The sequence below is a fragment of the Globicephala melas genome, chromosome 2 (genome assembly GCF_963455315.2).
Source record: "Globicephala melas chromosome 2, mGloMel1.2, whole genome shotgun sequence".
Lineage (NCBI taxonomy): Eukaryota > Metazoa > Chordata > Mammalia > Artiodactyla > Delphinidae > Globicephala > Globicephala melas.
In genome coordinates this window covers 157,831,938-157,851,031 of record NC_083315.2, presented here as the reverse complement: position 1 = coordinate 157,851,031, position 19,094 = coordinate 157,831,938, and the positions used below count along the sequence as shown (strand labels likewise).

The 19,094-nt window shown below is 35.6% G+C and overlaps 1 pseudogene; it reads left to right on the top strand.

Moving 5' to 3' along the window:
• Positions 1-18,305: 18,305 nt before the first annotated feature.
• Positions 18,306-18,887, top strand: LOC115847905 (large ribosomal subunit protein uL6 pseudogene; annotated as a pseudogene).
• Positions 18,888-19,094: the final 207 nt, after the last annotated feature.

Genomic DNA, 19,094 nt, shown 5'->3' with positions numbered 1-19,094 from the left:
GAGTGGCTCTTAGTTTACTAAATGTCTCCTGGAAATTAAAGCAGAATTGGGAAACATACAGGGTAACATAACTAGCTAACAAAACCCCAAAATTTGTCTCTTCATGTATGTAAGACAGCCTTGTTCATGGCACAAGAGTTTACTGTGCTGATATTTGTTATTGTTGCATGAATTGCCAGTTTCATGCTTGAGATCCCAGAGAAAAGGAGGATGATGTTCTTACTCAGTTATCAAGGGCCTTCAATCAGATATTACTCTTTGTCCTAAAGAAAATCAGCTCATGTGTGGGCAACACAGTTTTACATATAGAGTTAATAGTCTTCTTATAAAATATGTTAGATAGTTTTCAGCCACGTGGAAGATACCTAAATTCTTGGACGTTTGTCATGGAACAAGAAACTTAATTTGAAAACATTCATGAAACATACAAGGAACTGAAATCCTCATTGCCTTTTGGATCTTGATATAGGTCCTCTTGTTGTTAATCTAAGAACATCTTGAAGGACCTGCCAGGACGTTTAAGCTGCCATAATCACTCCCAAAGAATTGAATGTTCTGACACAGGAGGGGGCATTTGAGCATGTTAAAGTATTTACTAAGTAATCTTTCTTCATGATAGGGTTGTACATAGTCATTATGTCATGAACTGCTGATCCTGAGAAAAGCAATCAAAGGATTCATCTATTTCTTAAGATTACTCCTAGTCACAGGTTTTATATTATGTACATAAAAATAAGGAACACAGGGCTTCCCTGGTGGTGCAGTGGTTGAGAGTCCGCCTGCCGATGCAGGGGACACGGGTTCGTGCCCCGGTCCAGGAAGATCCCACATGCCGCGGAGCAGCTGGGCCCGTGAGCCATGGCCGCTGAGCCTGTGCGTCCGGAGCCTGCGCTCCGCAACGGGAGAGGCCACAGCAGTGAGAGGCCCGCCTACCGCAAAAATAAAATAAAATAAAATAAGGAACACAGAAAGTGTTTGTAAGTCTCAAAAATTGGACAGTTTGCACAGCAAAGAATATTACGAATATAATATATTAAATTCTCTCTAAATTTCAGACACAATTATCACCAGTTGAAAAAAGAAAGATAATTTAGCTAATCAAGCTAAATTTTTAGATCCTGGCATGACAGAACTTCTGTGGGGGAAAAGGCACTTACTACAATTCTTTAGTAACACAATTAGGGATAAATAATTTTAAATAAATCAATATTTGCAAAAAACCCTGAAATTTCAATGAAAGCTCACCAAAGTAAAAGGTATTCAATATGGCTTATACATTACCTCCTTTTTTCTTTTTCTTTCCATTACCTGGCTCATAGCAGGGTCTAACAAATGTTAGCTCCTTCTCATTCCCCATTTACTTTCAATTCAGCGCAAAAAGTTTGAGCACAGAACATTTTCCCCCCAAAATATTGAAAATATAAAATTTCTTTATATATTCTCTATATATAGCATCTCAAATAGGCCTCTTCTGAATCTGCACTGTTAAATGAGGCCTAATCTTCACTGCCCATTTCCTGCATCCCCTTAGGTAATGGATTCAGTAAATGTCTAAACAGGGGCAACAACCTATGTACATTCAGGACTTTGCCTTAAGATAATCTGATTTAAAACTCAGTTTGTAAGAAATTATATCACCTGTAAAAGGGAGCAAATACAGAATAAAGACAAAAATTCTTTATTCATGTCTAGTTTCCTATAAAGGATTTTATACTAATGGGATCCTTCAACAAAAAAATAAGAGAGGCAGGGGTAATTTAAATGAGAACGGAGTTTCTAATAGTCCAAAGTGGTTTCCTGATGGCAATTTAATATAAATTTCTACAACAAGACATTTCAGAATTATGCTTCTGGAAGATGAATCCAAGTTCTGGTAAAATTAAAACATTACCTAATTACTCCTTGGGAATGTCCTGAATTATAAATGTCAGTTTTGTAGAACTGGGCGGAAGAGTGAAAATACATGGTTTATATGCCTGAATATTATATTTTAACATGTTCTCAAATTAATAGTATGTCTCAGAAGAGTTTGTTTAATCTTCTTAAAAGTATTAACTCTTATAACTGCATAAATATCAACGTTAAACATATTCATTATAATAAAATCAGAGGTATGAAATAACAGGGGGTTAATTACTAAAATGGTTACTGTTATACACCTTTTTTTTTTTTTTTTTTTCTTTTGTGGTACGCGGGCCTCTCACTGTTGTGGCCTCTCCCGTTGCGGAGCACAGGCTCCGGACGCACAGGCTCAGCGGCCATGGCTCACGGGCCCAGCCGCTCCGCGGCATGTGGGATCTTCCCGGACCGGGGCACAAACCCGTGTCCCCTGCATCAGCAGGCGGACTCTCAACCACTGCGCCACCAGGGAAGCCCTGTTATACACCTTTTAACAAGATATTTTAAAATCGGAGATACCACCATAATTGGAGGAATAATATAATGTCGGCTCTCTCAACCTTTTTCTATTCATAAACTTCATTGTCTGTAGTTGCTAATTCCTAAGTCATGAAATAAAGATATCAAACTGAGGAGTCTGTGATTCTGAACACATCAACCTTCCTACCTCTTCTTCTTGAAATAAGAACTTTTCGTACTGTCATTGCTTGAGTTATCTAAGTATTTTCTTAAGTTTCCATTTTACTTACTCTGAGAATATCATATTGACAACTCAACTACATGGCAATTTAGGAAAGAAAAAACAGTGCAGGAAAAATTACCATGACTTGCAACATATATAATTGCAAGATACTGTGTATTTATATCACTGTAAAATACCATGTGCATTAAAATGAATCTAACAATTTACTATATTCTCTTTTCACTTGATATTGTCATTTCTATCTAATCAACCAAAAATGATTTTACTGTAGTACTATCCACTCTGAGAGCTAAGGAATAATTTTCAGAAACTCAAAGTACCTTGGCTATACATCTTCATTATTTGTGACTTAGAAGCATATTGATATTCTCACAACTTCTATGGATTTGCTCTTGTTAGCAATTGCTGCAGACACCTTGTAATCAATACAAATAAAACCATCATGATTTCAAATAAAATTGGTCTTATAATTGCTAATTTGTGTCATTTCTGCAATGATACACATACACAAATATGCTACTTGTATAAGAATATGAATAAAGAAACAATTGTATATGCATACTGATATATTAATTTATACATTTACATGTGTATTTTTTTTATTGGAGTAAATTGCTTTACAATGTTGTGTTAGTTTCTGCTGTACAATGAAATGAGTCAGCTATATGTATACCTATATCCCCTTCCTCTAGGACCTCCCTCCCAAATCCCATCCCATCCATCTAGGTCATCACAGAGAATGAAGCTGAGCTCCCTGTGCTATACTGCAGGTTCCCACTAGCTATCTATTTTACATATGGTAGTGTATTGATGTTAAACATAATTTCTAGTGCTATAATTTCAGTTTCTTGCAAACAACTCTCCCCTTCCCCCCATGTCCATATGTCCGTTCTCTATGTCTACATCTCTATTCCTTCTCTACAAATAGGTTCATCAGTTCTATTTTTGTAGATTCCACATATATGCATTAATACATGATTTTTGTTTCTCTCTTTCTGGCTTACTTCACTCTGTATAACAGACCCTAGGTCGATCCACATCTCTACAAATGACCTAATTTTGTTTCATTTTATGGCTGAGTAATATTCCATTGTATATGTGTACCACATCTTCTTTATCCATTCATCTATTGTTGGAAATTTAGGTTTCCATGTTCTGGCTATTGTAAATAGAGCTGCAATGAACATTGGGGTACATTTGTCTTTTTGAATTATGTTTTTCTCAGCATATATGCCCAGTAGTGAGATTGCTGGGTCTTATGGTAGCTCTAGTTTTAGTTTTTAAGGAACCTCCATACTGTCCTCCATAGTGGCTGTATCAATTTACATTCCCACCAACAGGGCAAGAGGGTTCCCTTTTCTCCACACCCTCTCCAGCATTTATGTTTGTAGATTTTGATGATGGCCATTCTGACCAGTGTGAGGTGATACCTTATAGTAGTTTTGATTTACATTTCTCTAATAATTAGTGATGTTGAGCATCTTTTCATGTGCCTCTTGGCTATCTGTATGTCTTCTTTGGTAAAATGTCTATTTAGTCTTCTGCCCATTTTTTAATTGGGTTGTTTGTTTTTTTTTTGATATTGAGCTGCATGAGCTGTTTGTATATTTTGGAGATTAATCCTTTGTCCTTTGATTTGTTTGCAAATATTTTCTCCCATTCTGAGGGTTATCTTTTCATCTTGTTTATGGTTTCTATGCTGTGCAAAAGATTTTAAGTTTCATTAGGTCCAATTCATTTATTTTTGGTTTTATTTTCATTACTCTATGAGGTAGGTCAAAAAAGATCTTGCTGTGGTTTATGTGAAAGACTGTTTTTCCTTTGTTTTCCCTTAAGAGTTTTATAGTGTCTGGCCTTACACTTAGGTCTTTAACCAATTTGGAGTTTATTTTTCTGTATAGTGTTATGGAGTGTTCTAATTTCCTTCTTTTATATGTAGCTGCCCAGTTTTCCCAGCACCAGTTTTTGAAGAGGCTGTCTTTTCTCCATTGTATGCTCTTACTGCTTTCGTCATAAATTAAGTCACCACATGTGTGTGGGTTTACCTCTGGGCTTTCTATCCTGTACCTTTGATCTATATTTCTGTTTTTGTGCCAATATTGATTACTATAGATTTGTAGTATAGTTTGAAGTTGGGAAGCCTGATTCCACCAGCTCCATTTTTCTTTCTCAATATTGCTTTAGCAATTCAGGGTCTTTTGTGTTTCCATACAAATTGTAAAATTTTTTGTTCTAAATCTGTGAAGAATGCCGTTGATAGTTTGATAGTGATTGCATTGAATCTGTAAATTGCTTTGGGTAGTATAGTCATTTTCACAATGTTGATTCTTCCAATCCAAGAACATGGTATATTTCTCCACCTGTTTATGTCAACTATGATTTCTTTCATCAGTGTTTTATAGTTTTCTGAGTACAGGTCTTTTGCCTCCTTAGGTAGGTTTTTTCCTAGGTATTAATAACTGACTATATAAACACATGTAATTAAAAAATAAATGATGGTATAAACGTTTACATATGAACTTATATATAAAAGTAAAACTTTTTAAACCAATCAGATGAGGTGGCAAGAAAAAGAGTGACACCTACTGATATACACAACAATAATGCTATTCCTACTACTATTATTTTATCAAAAAAATAATCAATGAATAAATAGTATCAACTCAATACATAATGGTTTTTTGTTTGTTTGTTTGTTTGTTTTGCGGTATGTGGGTCTCTCACTGTTGAGGCCTCTCCCACTGCAGAGCACAGGCTCCGGATGTGCAGGCTCAATGGCCATGGCTCATGGGCCCAGCCGCTCCGCAGCATGTGGGATCCTACTGGACCAGGGCATGAACCCGTGTCCCCTGCATCGGCAGGTGGAACCTCAACCACTGCGCCACCAGGGAAGCCCTATAAAGCATTTTTAATGAACTCTTTATATGGTTAGACATGAATTTAATCAGTTTTCTAAGAATCAATCATTTAAATGTTAAAAATGTATCCATTAAACTGAAAAATTAAATAATTGACTGGTCATATTGATACAGAGTTAATACACTCAAAATTTCTCCTTACTTAAAAACATTTGTTTAGGGGTTTCCCTGATGGCGCAGTGGTTGAGAGTCCGACTGCCGATGCGGGGGACACGGATTCGTGCCCCCGTCCAGGAAGATCCCACATACCACGGAGCGGCTAGGCCCATGAGCCATGGCCGCTGGGCCTGCGTGTCCAGAGCCTGTGCTCCGCAATGGGAGAGGCCACAACAGTGAGAGGCCTGTGTACAGCAAAAAAAAAAAAAAAAAAAAAAAAAAAAATTTGTTTAATAAATGAACAGATTAGTAGACAAAAGATTTGCCTTAGATACAAATGGTTTACTTATAGAAAAATTAATTTTCTTTAAAACTTCAGGAAACTAAATTAATTATGTTATTTTTTATTTTCAGCATTATTTACTAACATCTACACATAGGTAATTGATTTGTCATTATTCTTTTCCTATTTTTCTTTTTTCTATTTTTTTTAACATCTTTATTGGAGTATAATTGCTTTACATTGTTGTGTTAGTTTCTGCTGTATAAAAAAGTGAGTCAACTATACATATGCATATATCCTCATATCCCCTCCCTCTTGCATCTCCCTCCCATCCTCCCTGTCCTACCCATCTAGGTGGTCACAAAGCACCAAGCTGATCTCCCTGTGCTATGCGGCTGCTTCCCACTAGCTATCTATTTTACATTTGGTAGTGCATATATATCAATGACAGTCTCTCATTTCATGCCAGCTTACCCTTCCCCCTGCCCATGTCCTCAAGTCCATTCTCTATGATTGCATCTTTATTCCTGTCCTACCCCTAGCTTCTTCACTTTTCTTTTTTTTTTAGCTTCTGTATATATGTATTAGCATATAGTATTTGTTTTTCACTTTCTGTCTTACTTCACTCCATATGACAGACTTTAGGTCCAACCACCTCACTACAAATAACTCAATTTCATTTCTTTTTATGGCTGAGTAATAGTCCATTGTATATATGTGCAGCAACTTCTTTATCCATTCATCTGTTGATGGACACTTAGTTTGCTTCTATGTCCTGGCTATTGTAAATAGTGCTGCAGTGAACATTGTGGTGCATGACTCTTTTGAATTATGGTTTTCTCAGTGTATATGCCCAGGAGTGGGATTGCTGGGTTGTGTGGTAGTTCTATTTTTAGTTTTTTAAGGAATCTCCATTTTGTTCTCCATAGTGACTGTATCAATTTATATTCCCACCAACAGGGCAAGAGGGCTCCCTTTTCTCCACACCCTCTCCAGCATTTATGTTTGTAGATTTTTTGATGATGGCCATTCTGACCAGTGTGAGGTGATACCTCATTGTAGTTTTGATTTGCCTTTCTATAATGATTAGTAATGTTGAACATCCTTTCATGTGTTGTTAGCATTCTGTATATCTTCTTTGGAGAAATGTTTATTTATCTTCTGCCCATTTTTGGATTGAGTTGTTTGTTTATTTCATATTGAGCTGCTTGAGCTGCTTGTATATTTTGGAGATTAATCCTTTGTCAGTTGCTTCATTTGCAAATATTTTATCCCATTATAAGTGTTGTGTTTTCATCTTGTTTATGGTTTCTATGCTGTGCAAAAGCTTTTATGTTTCATTAGGTCCCATTTGTTTATTTTTCTTTTTATATGCATTTCTCTAGGAGGTGGGTCAAATAGGATCTTACTGTGATTTATGTCATAGAGTGTTCTGCCTATGTTTTCCTTTAAGAGTTTTATAGTGCCTGGCCTTACATTAGATCTTTAATCCATTTGGAGTTTATTGTGTATGGTGTTATGGAGTGTTTTAATTTCATTATTTTACATGCAGTTGTCCATTTTTCCCAGCACCACTTATTGAAGAGACTGTCTTTTCTCCATTGTGTATCCTTGCTTCTTTTGTCATACATTAGTTGACTATAGGTGAGTGGGTTTATCTCTGGGCTTTCTATCCTGTTCCATTGACTCTATATTTCTGTTTTTATGCCAGTATCATATTGTCTTGATTACTGTAGCTTCGTAGTATAGTCTGAAGTCAGGGAGCCTGATTCCTCCAGCTCCGTTTTTCTTTCTCAAGATTGCTTTGGCTATTCGGTGTCTTTTGTACTTCCATACAAATTGTGAAATTTTTTGTTCTAGTTCTGTGAAAAATGACATTGGTAGTTTGATAGGGATTGCATCTGTAGCTTGCTTTGGGTTGTATAGTCACTTTGACAATGTTGATTCTTCCAATACAAGAACATGGTATATCTCTCCGTCTGTTTGTATCATCTTTAGTTTCTTTCACCAGTGTCTTATAGTTTTCTGCATACAGGTCTTTTGTCTCCTTAGGTAGGTTTATTCCTAGGTACTTTATTTATGTTTTTTTTAAGAATATGTTGGGGGTAGGAGTTTATTAATTAATTTATTCATTTTTGCTGTGTTGGGTCTTCATTTCTGTGAGAGGGTTTTCTCTAGTTGTGGCAAGTGGGGGCCACTCTTCACCACGGTGCGTGGGCCTCTCACTATCGCGGCCTCTCTTGTTGCGGAGCATAGGATCCAGACGCACAGGCTTAGTAGTTGTGGCTCACGGGCCCTGTTGCTCCACGGCATGTGGGATCCTCCCAGACCATGGCTCGAACCCATGTCCCCTGCATTAGCAGGCAGATTCTCAATCACTGCACCACCAGGAAAGCCCCACTTTATTATTTTTGTTGCAATGGTAAATGGGAATATTTCCTTAATTTCTCTTTCAGATTTTTCATCATTAGTGTATAGGAATGCAAGAGGATTCTGTACATTAATTTTGCATCCTGCTACTTTACCAAATTCATTTATTAGCTCTAGTAGTTTTCTGGTAGCATCTTTAGGATTCTGTATGTATAGTATCATGTCATCTGCAAACAGTGACAGTTTTGCTTCTTATTTTCCAAATTGGATTCCTTTAATTTCTTTTTCTTCTCTGATTGCTTTGGCTAAAACTTCCAAAACTATGTGGAATAATAATGGTGAGAGTGGGCAACTTGCTCTTGTTCCTGATCTTAGTGGAAATGGTTTCATTTTTTCATGATTGAGAATGATGTTGGCTGTGGGTTTGTCATATATGGTCTTTATTATGTTAAAGTAATTTTCCTTATGCCTACTTTCTAGTGGGTTTTTATCATAAATGGGTGTTGAATTTTATTGAAATCTTTTTCTGCAGCTAAAGAGATTTTCATATGCTTTTTCTCCTTCAATTTGTTAATATGGTGTATCACATTGATTTCTTTGTATATATTGAAAAATCCTTGCATTCCTGGGATAAACCCCACTTGATCATGGTGTATGATCCTTTTAATGTGCTGTTGGATTCTGTTTGCTAGTATTTTGTTGAGGATTTTTGCATCTATGTTCATCAGTGATATTGGTCTGTAGTTTTCTTTCTTTATGACATCTTTGTCTGCTTTTGGTATCAGGGTGATGGTGGCCTTGTAGAATGTGTTTGGGAGTGTTCCTCCCTCTGCTATATTTTGGAAGAGTTTGAGAAGGATAGGTGTTAGTTCTTCTCTATATGTTTGATAAAATTCACCTGTGAAGCCATCTGGTCCTGGGCTTTTGTGTGTTGGAAGAGTTTTAATCACAATTTCGATTTCAGTGCTTGTGATTGGTCTGTTTGTATTTTCTATTTCTTCCTGGTTCAGTCTCATAAGGTTGTGCTTTTCTAAGAATTTGTCCTTTTCTTCCAGGTTGTCCATTATATTGGCATATAGTTGCTTGTAGTAATCTCTCATGATCCTTTGTATTTCTTCAGGGTCAGTTGCTACTTCTCATTTTTTATGTCTTATTCTGTTGATTTGAGTCTTTCCCCTTTTTTTCTTGATGAGTCTTGCTAATGGTTTATCAATTTTGTTTATCTTCTCAAACAACCACCTTTTAGTTTTATTGATCTTTCCTATTGTTTCCTTCATTTCTTTATCATTTATTTCTGATGTGAGCTTTATGATTTATTTCCTTCTGTTAACTTTGGTGTTTTTTTGGTTCTTCTTTCTCTAATTGCTTTAGGTGTAAGGTTAAGTTGTTTAATTGAGGTTTTTCTTGTTTCTTGGGGTAGGATTTTATTGCTATTAACTTCCCTCTTAGAACTGCTTTTGCTGCATCCCATAGGTTTTGGGTCATCATGTTCTCATTGTCATTTGTTTCCAGATATTTTTTGATTTCCTCTTTGATTTCTTCAGTGATCTCTTGGTTATTTAGTAGTGTATTGTTTAGCCTCCATGTGTTTGTATATTTTACAGGGTTTTTTTCCTGTAATTGATATCTAGTATCATAGGGTTGTATGCAGAAAAGATACTTGGTATGATTTCAACTTTCTTAAATTTACCAAGGCTTGATTTCTGACCCAAGATATGATCTATCCTGGAGAGTACATTGAGAAGCATGAGCACTTGAGAAGAAAGTACATTCTGTTGTTTTTGGATGGAATGTTCTATAAATATCAATTAAGTCCATCTTGTTTAATGTGTCATTTAAAGCTGTGTTTCCTTGTTTTTTTCATTTTGGATGATCTGCGCATTGGTGAAAGTAGGGTGTTAAAGTCCCCTACTATTATTATTATTGTTTAATTTATTTATTTAATTTATTTATTTTAGGCTGTGTTGGGTCTTCGTTTCTGCACACAGGTTTTCTCTCTAGTTATGGCGAGTGGGGCTACTGGTCATTGAGTTGCACAGGCTTCTCATTGCTGTGACTTCTCTTGTTGTGGAGTGGGAGCTCTAGGCACATGGGCTTTATTAGTTGTGGCACACAGGTTCAGTAGTTGTGGCTGAGGGCTCTAGAGTGCAGGCTCAGTAGTTGTGGCTCATGGGCTTACTTGGTCCATGGCATGTGGGACCAGGGGTCGAACCCATGTCCTCTTCATTCACAGGTGGATTCTTAATCACTGCACCACCAGGGAAGCCCCCCTACTATTATTGTATTACTGTTGACTTCCCCTTTTATGGTTCTTAGCATTTGCCTTATGTATTGAGGTGCTCCTATGTTGGGTGCATAAATATTTACAATTTTTATATCTTCTTAGAATGATCCCTTGATCATTATATAGTGTCCTCTTTGTCTCTTATAATAGTCTTTATTTAAAGTCTATTTTGTCTGGTATGAGTATTGCTACTCCAGCTTTCTTTTGATTTCCATTTGCAAGGAATACCTTTTTCCATCTCCTCACTTTCAGTCTGTATGTGTCGCTAAGTCTGAAGTGGGTCACTTGTAGACAGCATATATACAGGTCTTGTTTTTGTATCCATTCAGCCAGTCTATGTCTTTTGGTTGGAGCACTTAAGCCATTTACATTTAAGGTAATTATTGATATGTATGTTCCTATTACCATTTTCTTAATTGTTTTGGGTTTGTTATTGTAGGTCTTTTCTTTTTCTTGTGTTTCCTGCCTAGAGAAGTTCCTTCAATATTTGTTTCGAAGCTGGTTTGGTGGTGCTGAATTCTCTGAGCTTTTGCTTGTCTGTAAAGTTTTAATTTCTCCATCGAACTGAATGAGATCCTAGCTGGGTAGAGTAATCTTTATTGTAGGTTTTTCCCTTTCATCACTTTAAATATGTCCTGCCATTCCCTTCTGGCTTGCAGAGTTTCTGCTGAAAGATCAGCTGCTAACCTTATGGGGATTCCCTTGTAAGTTATTTGTTGCTTTTCCCTCACTGCTTTTAATCTTTGTTCTTTGCATTTAATTTTTTTTTTTTTTTTTTGCAGTACACGGGTCTCTCACTGTTGTGGCCTCTCCCATCGTGGGGCACAGGCTCCGGACACGCAGGCTCAGTGGCCATGGCTCACGGGCCTAGCCACTCTGCAGCATGTGGGATCTTCCCACCGGGGCACGAACCCGTATCCCCTGCGTTGGCAGGCGGACTCTCAACCACTGCACCACCAGGGAAGCCCTGTATTTAATTTTTGATAGTTTGATTAAGATGTGTCTTGGTGTGTTTCTCCTTGGTTTTATCCTGTATGGGGACTCTCTGCACTTCTTGGACCTGATTGACAATTTCCTTTCCCATATTAGGGAAGTTTTCAACTATAATCTCTTCAAATATATTCTCAGTCCCTTTTTTTCCCCTCTCTTCTTCTTCTGAGACCCCTATAATTTGAATGTTCATACATTTAATATTGTCCGAGAGGTCTCTGAGACTGCCCTCAATTCTTTTCATTCTTTATTCTGCTCTGTGGTAGTTATTACCACTATTTATCTTCCAGGTCACTTATTCATTCTTCTATCTCAGTTAGTCTGCTACTAATTCCTTCTAGAGAATCTTTAGTTTCATTTATTGCATTGTTCATCATTGTTTGTTTGCTCTTTAGTCCTTCTAAGTCCTTGTTAATTGTTTGTTGTATTTTCTCCATTTTATTTCCAAGTTTTTGGATCATCTTTACTATCATTACTCTGAATTCTTTTTCAGGTAGACTGCCTATTTCCTCTTCATTTGTTTGTTCTGGTGAGTTTTTACTTTGCTCCTTCATCTTTTGTGTATTTCTCTGTCTTCTCATTTTGCTTAACTTACTGTGTTTGCAGTCTCCTTTTCGCAGGCTTCTGGTTCGTAGTTCCCATTGTTTTTATTGTCTGCCCCCAGTTGGTAAGGTTGGTTCAGTGGGTTGTGTAAGCTTCCTGGTGGAAGGTATTGGTGCCTGTGTTCTTGTGGATGAGGCTGGATCTTGTCTTTCTGGTGTGCAGGACCATATCTCGTAGTTTGTTTAGTGGTGTCTGTGAACTTATTATGATTTTAGGTAGCTTCTCTGCTAATGGGTGGGTTTGTGTTCATGTTTTGCAATTTTTTTGTCATGGGTTGTTCAGCACTGGACCTTGCTGTTCATTGAGTGGAGCTGGGTCTTAACGTTGAAATGGAGATCTCTGTGAGAGTTCTCATCAATTGATATTATCTGGGGCCAGGAGGTCTCTGGTGGTCCAATGTCTTGAACTCAGCTCTCCCACTCAGAGGCTCAGGCCTGACACCCGGCTGGAGAACCAACACTCTGTCAGCTGAAAATTGTGCTCCTGCTATTTTGCTGGCTGGTCCTTTTCTGTCCTTTTTCCTGTCTTCTTTATCTCCATGACCTTCTGGGCAAGGGGGAGAGCAACACTACTTAAGTGTGAGGAGCTCCAAGGTGCTGGCTCTGCTAGCCATGCTGCTGCTCGTTGTCATTATTCTTGATCTGGTACAGGGGTCATCAACCCATGGCCTGGGACTTAAGAAAATCACCTTTTGTCCTCTCAAATTTAATATGCACAATTTAACATGTATTTTCTATCTCATTTTTCCCAGTGAAGTCATAATCAAATTTTCATAGTAAATAGAGCAACACACATAGATTAAACATTACCTTCTACCTTGTCTTCATATAAATAGATGAGCAACAACCTAATACTGTCTTCCTCAATTAACATCCCCTTTTCCTGTTATTGAAGCATCATTTAATTGTGCATACAATGCCATAAATATATCTTAGAAAATACAGACCTTCAAGAATAGTAAAAAAAAAAAAAAATCTTGACATCCTTGTATCTATCCATCCATCTATATGTATATATCACCACAATTGCCCACATTTCCTATTTCAAGTATGAGGATTGGTCATAAGTGACTATGTTGAAAATATTTTCATGTCCTTTAAGATATATCAGAATTAAAAGTTTCTCTCCCTCAATTATTTATAAGTATTTTTAAATGAATAAATAAATGAATACATGATTTAAAATTCAGAAGAATATTACCTGTTAGATTTCAAGCTCCATGGGATAAGAAACATTTCTCTCATGCATTGAATAGCACAATGACATCACTTGATAGGATTTCTGGTATAAATAAAGTAAGGAATTAACTAGGTTTAGCATTTTTAATCTACCTACTATTCAGTATGTCTATAAATTAATGAGACTACATTTAAAAAACAAGTAGAAAATTATGCTTCTAAATATACAGTAGTAATATCCCTAATACCTAATATAGTTCCCTAAAAGAAATATTGACATATAATAAATGCTTAACAAATGAGAAATAGTTTGTTGAATCTAACTATTTCCTCCTCTGTTTACACATTTATCTCACTGATAACATTTTTTCCAAAATATTTTATCACTTCTCTTTGGAATTATTTTTAGAGTTATATTATTTATTTAATTATGTGACTACTTACAGAACACTAGTATAGTTTACTACCAATGGATAGCTATCCATCTGTCTACCACTATCTAGCTAGTTAGCTATATATAAACCTATCTAGCTATCTATAAATCTATCATCTACTACCAATGGATATCTATCCATCTGTCTACCACTATCTATCTAGCTAGCTAGCTATAAATCTATCTATAAATCTAGCTATCTATAAATCTATCATCTATCTATGCATCTATGTCTATAATGTTATGAGAAATGCTTATCTGGAAATTTATTTTTTGTGTCTATTATTTAGTATTGTGTCATAATGGTATATATTACATGAATTGCCCCCATTTCAGATTGGAATAATAGCATCAGTTGAGATACATTTGTATGGCAGGGTAAATATAAATAACAGAAAAGAGAAGTATGAACAGAAATATTTAAACCTACATATGCATATATATATATATATATATATATATATATATATATATACAATGTTGCTTATCATTCTGTACTTCACAAAATTGTTTCTGATGTCTCACATAGATAATTAAGCCAATAGAATATATCATGTTTTATATATAGACACATTAAACATTCAAAATAAATATTTCATTATATAAATTAAAAAAATAATGTTACTACATCAGGAAGTATTTAATTGATAGATATCTAAAATTATTGGAGAGTTTTGGGTATTTAAGAGGAAAAACTATTAGGACTTTAAATACTAATGACTACTTGTTTCAACACCAGAACAATATTTAATATTTTATTTACCTTTCTAAATTAGAGAAGAGTGACAGAGAAAAATACAGTGATATTTACAAATCCTTTAAAAAAGGTCATGTTTACTGAGATTTGTTAGTTATATTTTTGTGATTTATTACAGCAATATAGACTTGAAAAAATTCAAAATCTGAAGCTTCTTTAGGATCACGGTAAGTACCCCCTTTCCTGATCATCATCTAACTTTGCCCCTCATTAATATCAAATGGATTGAAGTTCACTTTTATTTTTCACCAGAAGATTTTATTCATCAAAAGTTGATTATTTTGTAACTGTTTTATCTTTATAATAGAAAATTAAATTTATCTCTGTACTCAAAAGAAAAAGAAAGAGAATTTGATTCAAAGGATCCTAATTTTCAATAATTTTACCTATTGAATGTAATCATTGAAAAGGTCATTAAATCAAAAGTAATCATTGAAAAGGTAACTAAACTCAATGTCCATTTAAAGCAAAGTCACATGGCCTGTTTCGAATACATTGCCCACTTCGGCTACAAGGACCTTGAATAAAAATCTTTACGCCTGAGAGAGAAGTCTGAGGAAAATTAACCATGGGCTAATCCATTGAATAACATGATTTCAAGGATAAATTGCATCAGTTAACTGAGAATCCAATAAATCATATTTGCTGGAATCAGATTATATATTGGATGGACTCATATACAGATTCACTATTTATATAAAAACTAGAAACAAAAAATATTGGTAAACTTAGTTTACACTGCTGATGTGACATCATATAGAAGTTAATAGTAATTTTCCAGCAAGGAACAAGTGAGTATGGTCTCTGTTCTACCTTTGTGAAATATGTTCCTGGGTGAGCCACTCTTTGTCATTCTTTCCTTAGTGTGTTTTAATGACTTTAGCCTCTCTTAAAATTTACAATTAGCATAATGATTTCTTTACTAGTTCTTCTCGCTACTGTTTACATATCCTTATTAAATAAAGTTTCCCTTTTTTTACAGCTGTTTTTAACCAAAACTTTTATCATTAGAATTTTGTTTCACCTAGAGGTAACAAATTTTCTCTGAAAGCAGTTCTACATGCTCTCTCTTTCTCTGACTTCTGTAATCTGTTGAGATTACCTGCTATGAATCTGTGACTATTTCTCAATGTTCTTTTTGCTCTGTCATTGAATTCATTTTCTTTCAATTTTGGGCATCTGCAATTTTTTTGTTCACTTGTTTCATAGCCTGTACTATTCCTGACATTAATTCTAGGTACAATGGGTAGAGTTATTTATTTCATTTTTGAAGATTAATTATTTTGACAGAAATAACACACTTTACAGTATAGTTAGACTGGATAAAACCAAAATATTTATTTCAATAATTTAACAAATATAAATGGCATGATTTTTACTCATTCAGTCTTCATAGCAAGCATGTGAGATATATGCAATTATTATCCTTTTTTTTTTCTCAGATGAGATAACTGAAGCTCAGAGAGCTTGCATGAATTGCTCAAGATAACACAGCTAGAAAGTAGAAGAACTGAGATTTGATCCCAGGAATGTAAAATTCATGCTCTTAAGCACTATGCAATGCATGCCCTCTCAGTTAAATAAATAACTCATCTTAAGGAGAAACTTCATAGAGCAAATTTACCATTCATAAATACTTGTTAATGATGTTACAGCACTATTTTATCAGAAATATTTGCCATCAACAATATAAGTGGAAATTATTCCTTTGTTATTGTGTGTTCAATGACATAAATAATAAAAATATAATAATAATAATATATAACAAACTTAGAGGCTAAAACAACACACATTTATTTTTTCATGTCCTCCATGGGTCAAAGTGCAGGCACATTTTTTTTTTTTAACATCTTTATTGGGGTATAATTGCTTTACAATGGTGTGTTAGATTCTGCCTGATAACAAATTGAATCAGTTATACATATACATATGTTCCCAAATCTCTTCCCTCTTGCATCTCCCTCCCTCCCACCCTCCCTGCAGTCACAAAGCACCGAGCCGATATCCCTGTGTCATGCGGCTGCTTCCCACTAGCTATCTACCTTACGTTTGTTAGTGTGTATATGTCCATAACTCTCTCTCGCCCTGTCACAGCTCACCCTTCCCCCTCCCCATATCCTCAAGTCCGTTCTCCAGTAGGTCTGTGTCTTTATTCCTGTCTTACCCCTAGGTTCTTCATGACATTTTTTTTTTCTTCTTAAATTCCATATATATGTGTTAGCATATGGTATTTGTCTTTTTCTTTCTGACTTACTTCACTCTGTATGACAGACTCTAGGTCTATCCACCTTATTACAAATAGCTCAATTTTATTTCTTTTTATGGCTGAGTAATATTCCATTGTATGTATGTCCCACATCTTCTTTATCCATTCATCCGATGATGGAGTGCAGGCACAATTTATCTGGCTCCTCTGCTCAGGGTCTCACAAAGCTGCAATCAATGTGTTAGCTGGGCTATGTGCTCATCTAGATGCTAAAATTGAGAACTGCTTTGTAGTTCTCTCAGGCTGCTGGCAAAATCCAACCTCTTGCAATTATTGAACTGAGGTCTCCACATTTTTGCTAACTGCCAGGTCCTCTATGCTACCCTCCATTCCTTGCCATGTGACCCTTTCAATAGGAAGTTTACAACATGTATGTTTGCTTCATAAAATAATCATGGGGGTGATTTCCCATCACCTTTGCTGTATAAAATAACCTAATCAAAAGTGTGACATTCTTTTGCCTTTGCCATATTCTATTGGTTAGAATCAACTCACTGGTCCCACCTTGTAGTCAAGAAAAGATTTCACAAATTCCTGGGTACCAGAAGGTGGGAAAACATTGTGGCATTCCACTGCCTGCTACAATCATTATGACCATTTTAAATACTGATACCAAATAATTCTATACCTTGGTTTGAATTAAGATGAAGAATTTGGGGGATAGTAACCCCCTTTCATGATACCTTTTCAATCTGAGTGACCAACTGCAAACTTTTTAACATTCTTTGGAGAGGCCAACATCATAACTTTTGTATATTAGTGTATATCATTGGTACAGGATTGATCAGATTTCCTCAGTCTTACAGCCCTAATTTTCAAGTACCCACTCATCAATTTATCCAATGAGGAGAACATTTCCTCCTGAAGTGCTGTTCCTCTGTCAGTCTTCCAAGTGACAGAGCTAAAGGGAATAACAATTACAGTTACTTCATAGCATACTGGAAACAAGAAACTGTAAGCAGAATATATTTCAACTTTGATTGCTTTATTGATGGTTGCTCAGTGATCGACCTACACGCAATTGATCTGGGCAACCCCACAGTACTCAGTCTATGCATTTAATTGAGATTTTAGTGAATAAAACCTAATGTATTGAGCATGATTTAAGGGGAAAAAAAAGGATCCTTCTTGAACCTGTCCCCTATTAAATTTGAACGGTTCATGATGCTACTTAAGTTACTTTTCATGCCAATCACTTTTAACTATGCCTCTACCCATAGGGCTATGATAGCTTCAGATTTAAATTCCAGCTGTATATTTTTTTTCTATTTATAACAGCTTAAGAAACTCTTACAAGTCTAGGATTAAGAGAGTTTGAAAGTAGCTATTGAGATACTACAATTAAAAATTAGGTAAAAAAAATATTTTCTGTGTGGAAAGACACACATGGCAAAATAACAAGAAACTATATATATTAAATAAATTATATTTCTTTGACAAGGAAATGAGTACAGGTACATAAGAATATGGAATTCAGGGCAGTTTAAAAATATGAATATGATTCTTTGTTGCATCTTTTGCAAGGATGAAGACTGTTCTCAGGATTAAGACTGTCCACATTCCGGATGATGTTTACATCACTCTGAAGGGATGCACAATTCCAGAGGCATCTTGTGGAAGGACTTCAATCACATCAATGTAGAACTCAGTCTCCTTGGAAAGAAAAAGAAGAGGCTCCAGGCTACAAAGCATGGGGAAATAGAAAGCAACTCGTTTCCATCTGTACTATCTGTAGTCATGTACAGAACATGACCAAGGGTGTCGGTCTATTCTAAGATGAGGTCTGTGCATGCCAATTTCACCATCAATGTCATTCTTCAGGAGAATGGGTATCTTGCTGAAATCCAAAATTTCTTTGGCAAAGAATACATCTACTGGACTTGGATGAAGCAGGAGCTGCTTGTTCGGTATCTCATGCCCAAAAAATGAGTTGATTTTTTTTTTTTTTTAGGATGAGTTAATTCTTGAAGGAAACAACACTGAACTTCTATTAAATTTAACTGCTTTGATTCAGCAAACCCCAACAGTTAAAAGAAAAGATATCAGATAAATTTTGGATGGTATCTACATTGCTGAAAACGGAACAATTCAGCAGGGTTATAAATAAAATCTAAGTTTTCCAGCTACAGAAACAGCAAGATGCCAGATAATTCCTCAGACTTATTTATAATATTTTAAAGATGCAAGAAAAGCCATGTATTGAAAAAAAATATTAATGTGTTTATGCTATAATCATACATTTAATGCTTAATATATTATTAAACACAGCCTGAGGCAAAAGTTCTGCTCTAAAGATTAGAAAGGCCATTTCAGG